We start from the raw sequence: 10480 nt of genomic DNA, 5'->3' as shown, positions 1-10480 counted from the left end.
TGTAGATTCCCACGGGCGGTGGATCCCCCTGTGCGCTGTAGGTGAGGATCTAGGCTGCGTGGTGATCACTTGAATCACTTCATGCCATGAAAAAATGTCTTCCTCGAAACCGGTCTCTGATGCCACAAAGGCTGGGGCCCCCGCGTGACAGAAGTTAAGCCTGATGGTGCCAAAGACGGAGTGGGAATGAAACTTGGAAAAAACCTCTCAGCTGGGCGTGGTGGCACATGCCTGTAATCCCAGGAGGCTGAGGCAGGATGGTCACTGAGTTCAGGTCTAGACTTGGGAAGAAAGTGAATTCAAAGCCAGCCTGAAATGCATAGTGAAACCTTATCTCAGAAAGACTATACATATATATATATATGTATTAAGGAAACTTTATGAAACATATGAAACAGTATGAGCAACTTTATATGATGGATAAATATATGTAATATATATGATATATAAATATAATATGTATTATATAATATTATGTATAATGTATGATATAATATATACTATGTATAATATATATGTATATACATATATATATTTTCCCCATGACATTCCTTAAGTCTTCAAACCCCAAGTGCTGCCTAAAGACCAATGGTGTTGGTGTCCTCTGAGACACTAGAAATGCACGTGCAGACTGTAGCACTTTAATAAGATCCCTGTGTGTGTGTGTGTGTGTGTGTGCGCGCACATGTGTGCATGTGTGTGCACACGTGTGTGCATGTGTTTCCTTCTCCTTGAGTGTCTAGCCACTATTTTTGTTACCATATGTTTGCAACATACAGAGTACACGCAGTCACATTTGTTTTGGGTCCCGGCACAGGTATGTGGCATGTTTGGGTCATTTTCCATCTCCTCCCCTCAAACATGTGGCCCACAGGAGTGGACCCCGCTGCGCAGGCCAGCAGTTCTCAGCGCAGCTGCCTGGGGCAGGGCTGGGAAGAAGCCCTCTGGCCTCCAGGGATCCTGCCTGTGAACACGGGCACCTTGGATGTGGTCCCCTCCCTTAGACATGGGCAGAACATGTGACTTACTCCAGTGGGTGGGACACAGCGGGGGCCCACGCATCTCTTCCGTCTCTCTAGCAGTCTCTTCTAGCTCCCTGGCTGGCATGGGGGACACAGAGTCCCATGCCAAGGAGGCTCCAGTGAGGATGCCCTCAGCCGCAGCTGGCTAGGAACTGGGGTCCTCGGTTCTGCTGCCTGCAGGAGCCAGCGTCTGTCCGGCACTTAGGAAGAGCAGGGTTCCTGTCCACCCTTTGGAGCCCTCCGGTGAGAGCCATCCCCCGGCGGCACCTGAGTGCCACCCGGGAGACCCTGGTGCAGAGGCCCCAGCTGAGGCAGCCCTGCGCGCCTGCCCTGGGAAGCAGCACTAAGGCACGAGCGCTGCTCTCAGCCTTTGCAATCTCAACGCTTTGCTGTGGGGCAGGGGAGACTGCTAGAGACACACTAGGGGCTGGAACAGGGCAAACTCAGAAGGCGCTGTTGGGGCCAGAGCTCAGCTTCCGGCCCACTAACTGGGTTCTCCGACGGTTGGTCGGCACCACAATGCCTAGCCTCCCCTGGCAGTAAGTGCCTGTGTGTGGAGCACTGTCCCCGGGTGAAGCCCACACCCACGGAAAGAGAAGGCAATGGTGGTGGGTGTCCTGGGCGCCCCCACCCCAGACCCAACCTCCGGCCCTCAGGGGTTGTGGTGCTCCAGCGGTTGCAGGGGTGTAGTCATTTCCTCAGCTTCCTTCCACTTGTTTCAATTTAGGGTGAGGGGCTCCCAGCATCCCTCTGTCAGGAAGATAAAGGCCTTTGGGGAGATGGCACCAGCACGGGGAGGTCTGTGTCACCACCATCTGTCTGTCCATCCATGGGAAAGGCCACTTTGTACAGAATCTGAGGTCCAAGAGGCTGGAAGACTGTCCACAGAGGCTTTGAGGCTAGAGCTTTCCTGTCACCTGTACACATCTGAAACAAATCAGAGGGTGAAGGCCAGCCTGGGGCAGTAGCCAGGAGGAGACTTAGCAAGAATGGATGCCTTGGGGACAGATGAACATCTGTGGTGACATTCCTGGGACATCTCTCAGTTCATCTTGCAGTGGGAGCTGGTGGGCTGGGCTGGGCAGGGGGCATCACCCAGGCAGAATGTCAGGATCAGGACTCCCGACACCCCATGCAGCCACTGGCCACCTGGTGGGTCCTGGGTCTTGTTTTGCCAAGGCAAGCGGCTAAGGAGCATGTTGGAGATGGAGGATTCAAGGCTGGGGAAACCCAGCTTCTCTGCCTGGCTGTGCCCTGACCCCGCCTGGGGCTGCCAAGACTGACCCGTGGAAGGGTAACATTTCTAAGTTGTCCAGGATGTATGCAGGGCAGAGGGTGCGTGCTGTGTGATTCTGAGAGCCAGGGAAGGCTTGCACAGCCTTTGCAGGGCCACCGGAGCAAGGCAGCCTGAGCGTGTGGCATCTTGCGGCCCAGAATCCAAAGCCAGCACACTCTCAACATCACGCCTGCCTTTAGCTCTAGTACTGGCAACTATGGTGGCTCCAAGCAACACAACTTACCCTGGCAGCTCCCAAGGCCACGAGTCTGAATTCTTCTCTGTCGCTTCAGCTGCTGGTGGCTCCCGGCCCGCCTGGGCTTGCGTCTGTATCTCTCGTTTCTGTCTCTGTCCTTGCAGGGCTTCTCTCCGTGAGCCTCTGTGCATCTTCTCCTTCCACCTGAATCTGGGACGCAGTCCTTTCAAGATCCATTCCTGAATGGCCTCTGCAGAGGTCCTGGGCATCTGTTTTGGGGTTAAGGGGACATTATGCAGCTCACTACTGTTGCCAGCTTCTGGAACAATGTGAACCCCCAAAGGGGGTGGACTCCCAGGTTCAGATATTTAACTTGTGCCTGAAACGTGGTCTGTCCTTTCAGGGTGCTGACAAGGACAGTGAGCTTCCTTTCACTGAGTGAAATCTTAGGAATCCGAGTCCTGTGGCTCTTGACTTGGGCCTTTAGTTTTGTGTGAGGCTGACTATGAGTCAAACACACATTCAACATTTCAAACCAAAGAGAAAAAACTTGGCATTTCGGTGCTTGCTGTCCCACCTCAGCAGCACACAGCTACCTCCTGTGCCAGGCCAGAGCCACCTTGGTGGCCTTTTAATCTGGGACAGAGGAGAGGGGAAAGGAAATCCTGCACTGTACAATTTACAAGACAGCTGCTTGCAGGAGGCAAGAGGGAAATAAGTCAGAAACGGAAGGAAAATGTGCTGCAGCCCGGCCCACCTGGCTGAGCTGACTGAGCTGTATGGCACTGGTTCTGGAGGAAAGGTGTAGCTTACAGGGAAAAGGGAGGCCATTTCTTTGTGGTTCTGGGACCTGACTTGAGCTTACCATTCAAATTCACCTGCACCTCAGGCTTTAACTGTCCCCTCTTGGAAAAGGGAATCCAAACTTATCTCACATTCTTTTTGGACTTCTTGCAGGTCATAGGCTTCAGGGACTAAAAACCAGATTCAAGAATCAGATCCCAAACCAGGAAGACAGTTGGATGGGCTAAGTGCCTGCCTGGCCAATGCAAGGACCTACATTCAGTTCCCAGTGCCACATGCTGTGCCAGCCCTGTGCTGAGCTGGCCACCAAGACCAGGCATGGTGGCGCACGCCTGTAATTCCCAGCACTGGGCAGGCTGAGACAGGAAGATCACTTCAAGTCCAAGCTGCATAGTGAGACCCTGTACCAAATAAATAAATAAAATAGTTTTTTTTAAAAAAAGAATCAGATCCCAACTCAAAGCTCACTCTCTTTACAACTGATTGGGTGTTCAGTCTTTGGAGAGTGACTTAACTCTTCTGACATCAGTTTTCATTGTGCTGAATGTGAATATTGATATCAGGCTTATTAATCTGTGGCGATAAGTGCTCGGCCAGAGCCCTGCTGTCCAGCCTGGTGCCTGATACTGCCACTGTCACCACCTTGCCTGATGCCCCTGGAGCACCAGAAGGAAACTTAACAAGACTAGATGTCTTGGGGACAGAGGAGCAGCTGTGGTGACATTCCTGGGACATCTCTCAGTTCATTTTGCAGCAGGAGCTGGTGGGCTGGGCTGGGCAGGGGGCATCACCCAGGCAGAATGTCAAGATCAGGACCCCAGACATCCCATGTGACCACTGGCCCCCTGATGTGTCCTAGGTTGTGTATCCCAGCCATTCTCATTTCATTTATCCTGAGAGCAGGCTTCGGGGCTGATTCATTCTCTTTCTCTCAGACAGGGAGCAGGCCCCAGTTCCTGGCACCGTGTCCCCGTGCCCTGCTCTCGTCTCGAGCCTGTGCCACCCCCTCCACCCCACCGTGTAGCACGCAGCTTCTTTCTCTGTTTGTTTGTCTTTCCTGTTTGCCCAGAGCTGATGTCATTAGTTTAATGCAGACGGCCACGCTGTGTCTCTGTGACTTGCTTTGTGTTTATTCTGCAAGGATGCTTAATAGTGTTTGGTGACAATGGGACATTACGCATGACAGCTGAGTCAAGAGCACTCTTCGCCAGCCTGAATCAGCGCGGGAGGGTCCGTCCCACCATTCTTTCCACTAACAGATGTTTACCCGCAGTAAGTGCTAGGTAGGAGGGATGGGAGGCAGCGAGGCTAGGGCTCCATCCTGTTTACTTATCTGTGCGGTCCGAGCTCTTTGAGGTCAGGGACTGTGTCTTAACCCTTGTCACCCAGTCTGGGACTCGGCAGAGTCTGGTACATGGTGCTGAGATGTGCCTGGGCTTTTTTCCTCATGGTTAATCTGGGGTAATTTTTCCACTACTATCGTCCAGGTAGCTTCTGTACTTGACCTTGGGAACACGGCAGTGAACACAGTTGGACAGGGGCAGCTGTATAGATGAGTTAGTAACTTCACAGCGGTGAATTCTACAGCAGAGTGGGGGTGGGATCCCGGAGAACACGTGGCCCCTCTACCTAAGGAAGTGTGGATGGCTTCAGGTCTCTGAGCTGGGTCTCCACAGAGGGGTAGGGGTCCTTCACATGCAGGATGGGAGCAAAAGTGCTTCAAGCAGGGGAAAAAATGGGGCCAAGTTGTAGTGGTTAGAATCAACTGGTACTTTGGGGAACGGCAAGTCACTTGGTGTGATGGTTTGAGTTGAAATGCTCCTCCCCAGCAGCCTGTGTGCAGAAGTTGTGGCTGCTGACGGGCTTTGGGGAAGCAGCTGGGCCATGAGGGCTGTGGCTTCTCCAGTAGATCGATCAGCTGAGGAGACTGCAATGGTGGCTTTACTGGGAGCTGATGGGAATAGGGATCAGGGCCTGGGGGGGCGTGGCGCTCAGCTGGAGCTGGCCACTGTATCTGGCCCACAGACCCTTTAGCTCTGGCTCTTTCTTGGCTCTCTGCTTTCTGGCTTCAAGGAGGGGAGCATATTTCTTCTGCTATACTCTTCTCCTTGCCATACCCCACCTCAGTGTAAAGCAACGGAGCCAGCCAGCCAGGGACTGAGACCTCTGCAACCGTAAGCTGAATGAACCTTCCCTCCTTTGTTTATGGCAAGTGTTTATACCACAGTGATGGGAAGCTGAGGAACACATCCACCAGGGCCAGACCTTAAGGGAGTAGTGAGCAAATGATGCTGGAATCAACTTTGGAAGGCAGCAGACAGCCGTGGGTGGAGTTACATGGACTTTCTCCATCCTGTTGTGCTCACTGAAGACATGATGAAGGCAGGACAGAAGATGGGCTGGAGTAGTAAATGGAACCTCTTGAGAGATGCAGAGAACTCAGCCCTGATGTCCTTCAACATAGCTAGCACTGTGCTCTGCAGATGGGATCTGAGGGAAACTAATCCCTGCTTTCTAGTATCTTCCAATTCCCGGGGCCAATTTCAAGCCGCTAACACGGTGTTGCTAGTGAGCACAGTGGGCAAGGTCAGAGCCAAACAAGCTTTCATTCTGCCCCTTACAGAGCTTTTACAAGCAATATAGAGACAAAGCACACTGGGAATTCCTCCCCACAGGGGAGACGGTGGTCTGTAGGGGGTCTGCCAACACTGAATTCTCTTTTCTCACTAACATGAGCTGGAGTTTCCTTGGAGGGGTCTGTGTTAGTCATGGCTTTGAGTAGGACAGCCCCAAAGCCCAGCTCCAAGTCCCAGCTGGGAAAGCCGATAAGCAGTCTCCTTCTGCTTTGCAGCTACAGGTATTGGATCAATCAGAAAAGAAGATTAAACATACTTCTTTTTCCTTCGGAGGGAGCTCAGAACAGACCCATTCTCCTCCTCAGAATGGAAAATAAATTTCTAGAGCACAATAAGGCCTTCTGTGGAAGCCCAAAGGTGACTTAACACTACCCGAAGCTAGTGTCTTCCGGGACAGAATGGAGAGGTGGAGAGGAGCTGGCCCTCCTTGTTTGCACTGCTGGGCCCTTGTCTTAACTTGCCTGAGCTGACTGGAATTTGTGGAAGTCAATAAAATTGCTGTTTTAGTCAAACTTATCCAAGCTGGGTTTTTGCTGTCTCCTGTATGGTGACTCTGACTATCTTTGGCACCACCCCCAGGGTCTGCCTTGGCTTAAGGGACACTCTCTGGTGGACACATTTCTTAAACAAGATCTGAAGGACAGGAAGGGACTCCTGGGGGAGGGTGAGAGTGGAAGCATCCTCTAGACCACGGAGAATGAAAATCAGAAAGACAGATCATGCGTGTTCGAGGCAAAGAGGAAGAGTACGGGGTGGTTGAGGTAGAGGGAGAGACAAGGACCGAGAGGTGGCTCTTCACACTGGACCTTACTGAGGATGATGCTTTTGGATTTTTTGCTGAGTGCACAGTGAAGCCACCAGGAGGCAGAACAGAGATCTGCTCAGGTCAGATACGCTGCGGAAGAGGGCTGAAGAGTTTATTGATAAGGAAAATAGGTTCAAGGGTCAGCCCCAAGAGGATGTCACGGCAGTGATCAGATGAGAAAATGGGGAACGGATGGATGTAAGATGCGCCAAGTAGGTGGTGTTAAGAGGGGTTGGTGGCTTGATCGAGGGTATGGAGGGCGAGGGAGGAGCCAAGAAACACTTAGAAGTGGTTTGATTGGATCATTGGTCCCAATTCTTTAATGTCCTGAAGTGTCATACAGCCCTGCAGGCTTTCATGGTGGGTGAAGCCTCCTGGAGCTTGGCCATGTGACTCATTCTAGCTCACAGGACCTGGTCCTGTTATGTGTGACACAGCAGCGGGTGGCATGAGTATGCAGCTGGCGTTAATCTCATGTACTCCAGTAACTCACCAGGTGAAGAACTGTCCCTAGGCCACTACTACTGTTTGCCCAAAAGTCATGTAGTCTTGAACTGGTGACACTGTGGTGGCATGTTAGACAGAAGAACGTGTATTATAGGCATTGATTAAGCACGGCCATAGTTAAGTCATGAGGCTTGGGGTGCTAGAAGCTATGTGGTGTAATAGCTGTGTTTGCATCTCGGAACAAAGTACAGACCTCAGCTCCACCTTGTGATATATGAAGCAGGCTGCATGAGTGACCTGAATGAGCCTGGCCCAGGGAAGATAACAGATACTTGAAGCCAATCTGAACATGGAGTCTGAGGTCTATCCTAACTCTGCTGTGTGCTCTCAAATGACAGACATGTGAATGTGAGAATAGATGATTGCTTTGATAGCAAATTTTGGGACTATTTGTTATGCAGCATTATTGTGGCATAGCTGACTAATACAGGGGGCTTGGGTTGGTTGGCAAAGGCTTTGATTTATGGAAACACTGTATCAAGACTCTTTGTATATTTGCTAGAATAGCCAACTCTCCCAACTCTCCTCAATTTGAATTCTGCAAATGTGTTCCTACCTATGAACCACATATAGACCCAGCTCTGTTACTGAATTTCTAAGTAGCTTCTGGACTGCCTGGTGGATAGAGCTTGTGAGTATGTTTGGGAGCAAGCCCCATAGGCTAATGAATTAAGGCAGGAAGTCCTTCTCCCTAGTACCTTTCACCCCACTTTTCTACTGCCTGTTAAGTGAAGTGATTTAGGGCACCTCAGAGTTTTGAGTGACTCCAGATTTATTTGGGGGAAGGACACAGGGATGGTGATATGTGGAGAAGGTACTTACCCTAACCAGACGTCCGCTGTTGATGATGTCACTGAAAAGAAGGAAGACAGAAGCCCGCCAAGTCGGTATGGGACATTTCCTCTAGGAAACATGCCTTGATGTATGGAGTATTTGACTGTGTTAGGCACGAACACAACTTAGCTTTTCTTTTTATGAAAGCAATAAGCATTTATAAAATTCCGCCCCTTCCACCCTTCACTTCACTTATGAGTCCTTTTGCTCTAACCTTCTTGTGACCCGCAGCTTATATAGACCCAAGCCATTTAAAACTCAATCCAAAGTGAAACACGTTTCAGTCATGGTAAAATTAATTCCCTCGCTCTGCACTGGTCTGAGACCTCGTGGGGGAATCTGTGGCTTGAGGGGGGTTGGGGAGAAAGAAAAGAAGGGGATTTTGTGACTAGAAAAGAGGCTTCTAACAGGAAAGATATTTATAAAGCTCTATTTGGGTAGCGTTCAGTTTGGAAGGAATTTGTTATAATGGCAATATATAAATCTTTGAATGGTCTCATAAATCATAGCTGCGTGGCCAGCCAATCAGGAGCTGGGAAAACCTGGCTCTTTGGAGCTGTTCAGTCATTACTAGAAAGATCCTGTGTGGCTCCTTGGAAGTGGAATCGGAAAATCTGGCTACATTTGGGGGTGTGTGGAATGTCTTGAATTACTCCTCAAACATTTCAGATTTGATAAAACCCAAGACACGGCTTTTCCAGCCCCATTTCCCCCCTCCTCCCCCCCAAAAAATTATTAAACCCATGTGTACATCAAGAGAAGCTTAATCCATGTGTTTCTGATTCATTTACACTTAACTCATCAAAATATTGTTTTTAAAGAGCTGTTTGTTGTCCAAAAAAACCTTTTCCTCTAAGCTTGAAAGCTTAACTTAGCAGAAGCAGGAAGCTGGCTTCTGCCAAGAGCAAATGGGCGAGAAGTCCAGGGGCCTCGGGTTTTGAAGTATGTGCGTCTAATGTTCAAACAGGTTCTCAGCGGAGCCAAATCTACTTTTTTATCTCCACGAAATCTCAAGAGAGCCACGGGGGCGGAAGTTTCAAGGAACATCGTCTCTTCGCAAACCGCGTGAAATTGCATTCCAGCGAGAAGCCCAGCCAAGCCAAGCGGAATTCAAACTGCAGGGATGGACGGAGCCCCAGGGTCGTGACCTTGGGGAACGAGAGAGGGCCATCTGGAAAACAAGAGTCCATAGTGCCATCCACTTGGGCGTTCCCTGCACAAAGAGTGACATCAGTGGCTTCTCGCCCTGCAAAAGGGAGGTACTGATTTGCATACTCAGCGTCCATACTAACTTACCGGATGCCTGTTGAAAGCGGTCTCCTTAGTGGTCCCTGATTCACAGAGGGAGAAACTGAGTCATGGAGAGTTTGGGCGATGTGACTGAGATGACATCTAGGACTTAGATTTAAACCAAGTTTGCCTCTGAAACTGGAGTTAGTGAGCCTGATAGGACATTGTGGTTAGTTCGTGCCTGGCTCTCCCATCAAGAGAGGTGTGACCGAACTGTTGGTCACTGGGTATTCTACGTGAAGAGGGCAGCCTAGTCCCTGCCGCATGGAATTTAAGCTGGTGACAGAGGGTAAACATTAGGGTCACAACTGATCGGAGCTTCGAGAAGTAGGGTAAAAGAAAAGCACAGGTGTCCCAAGCAAAGGGGACAGTTGGTCTGGGAGCTGGGGAGGACTGGCTGGCATTAGTGACATTTCATCTCAGACTTAAAGGATAGCGTTATAGGTTCAGTGTCCCCCCCCAGGCCCTCAGCATTCAGCTGTCAAAGTCCTAACTTTTAGTACTTCAGAATGTGACCTTATTTGAAAACAGAGTCATTTCAGATGTTTAAGATGAGGTCATATTGGAGCAGAGTGAGCGGTAAGACGCGCGTCCTTAAGGAAAGGGGCCGTCTGCACACGCACGCACGCACGCACGCACGCCAGGAGAGCGCTGCGTGGGCGTGAAGGCGGAGGTCCACGGGTTGCATCTGCAGTCCGGATCTTGCCACCGATCTGCCTGCAGCTGGGGGAGAAGCGAGGACCAGGGCTCTCCCTGCACCTCCACTGTGGATTTCCGGCCTTCTGAACTGTGGGTGGAGCTTGCCAGGTGAAGAGCGTAGGAAGAAGGAGGGTAGCGGAGGAGGAGTAGCCCAGGATGAAGGAAGAAAGCGTGAAGAAGCCCCAGGGAAGACAGAGCTGGGTGCCTGTGGTGAACTGGAAGTAGGAAACCAGGGGAGATGCTGAGTGGAAGACGAGGCAGGTGGACCCAGACTCAGGTGTCTCTCTCTGTACGTGGTGGCATTTATATGAACGGGGATGCAAAGCAGTGAAGATTGCCCCCACACCCACGGCACTGGAGAGGAACCCAGGGCCTTCGCGCTGAGCTACATCCCCAGCCTTTACATATATA

Source organism: Octodon degus, unplaced genomic scaffold, assembly GCF_000260255.1.
Source record: "Octodon degus isolate 3935 unplaced genomic scaffold, OctDeg1.0 scaffold00079, whole genome shotgun sequence".
NCBI lineage: Eukaryota > Metazoa > Chordata > Mammalia > Rodentia > Octodontidae > Octodon > Octodon degus.
This window is presented reverse-complemented; position numbering follows the sequence as displayed.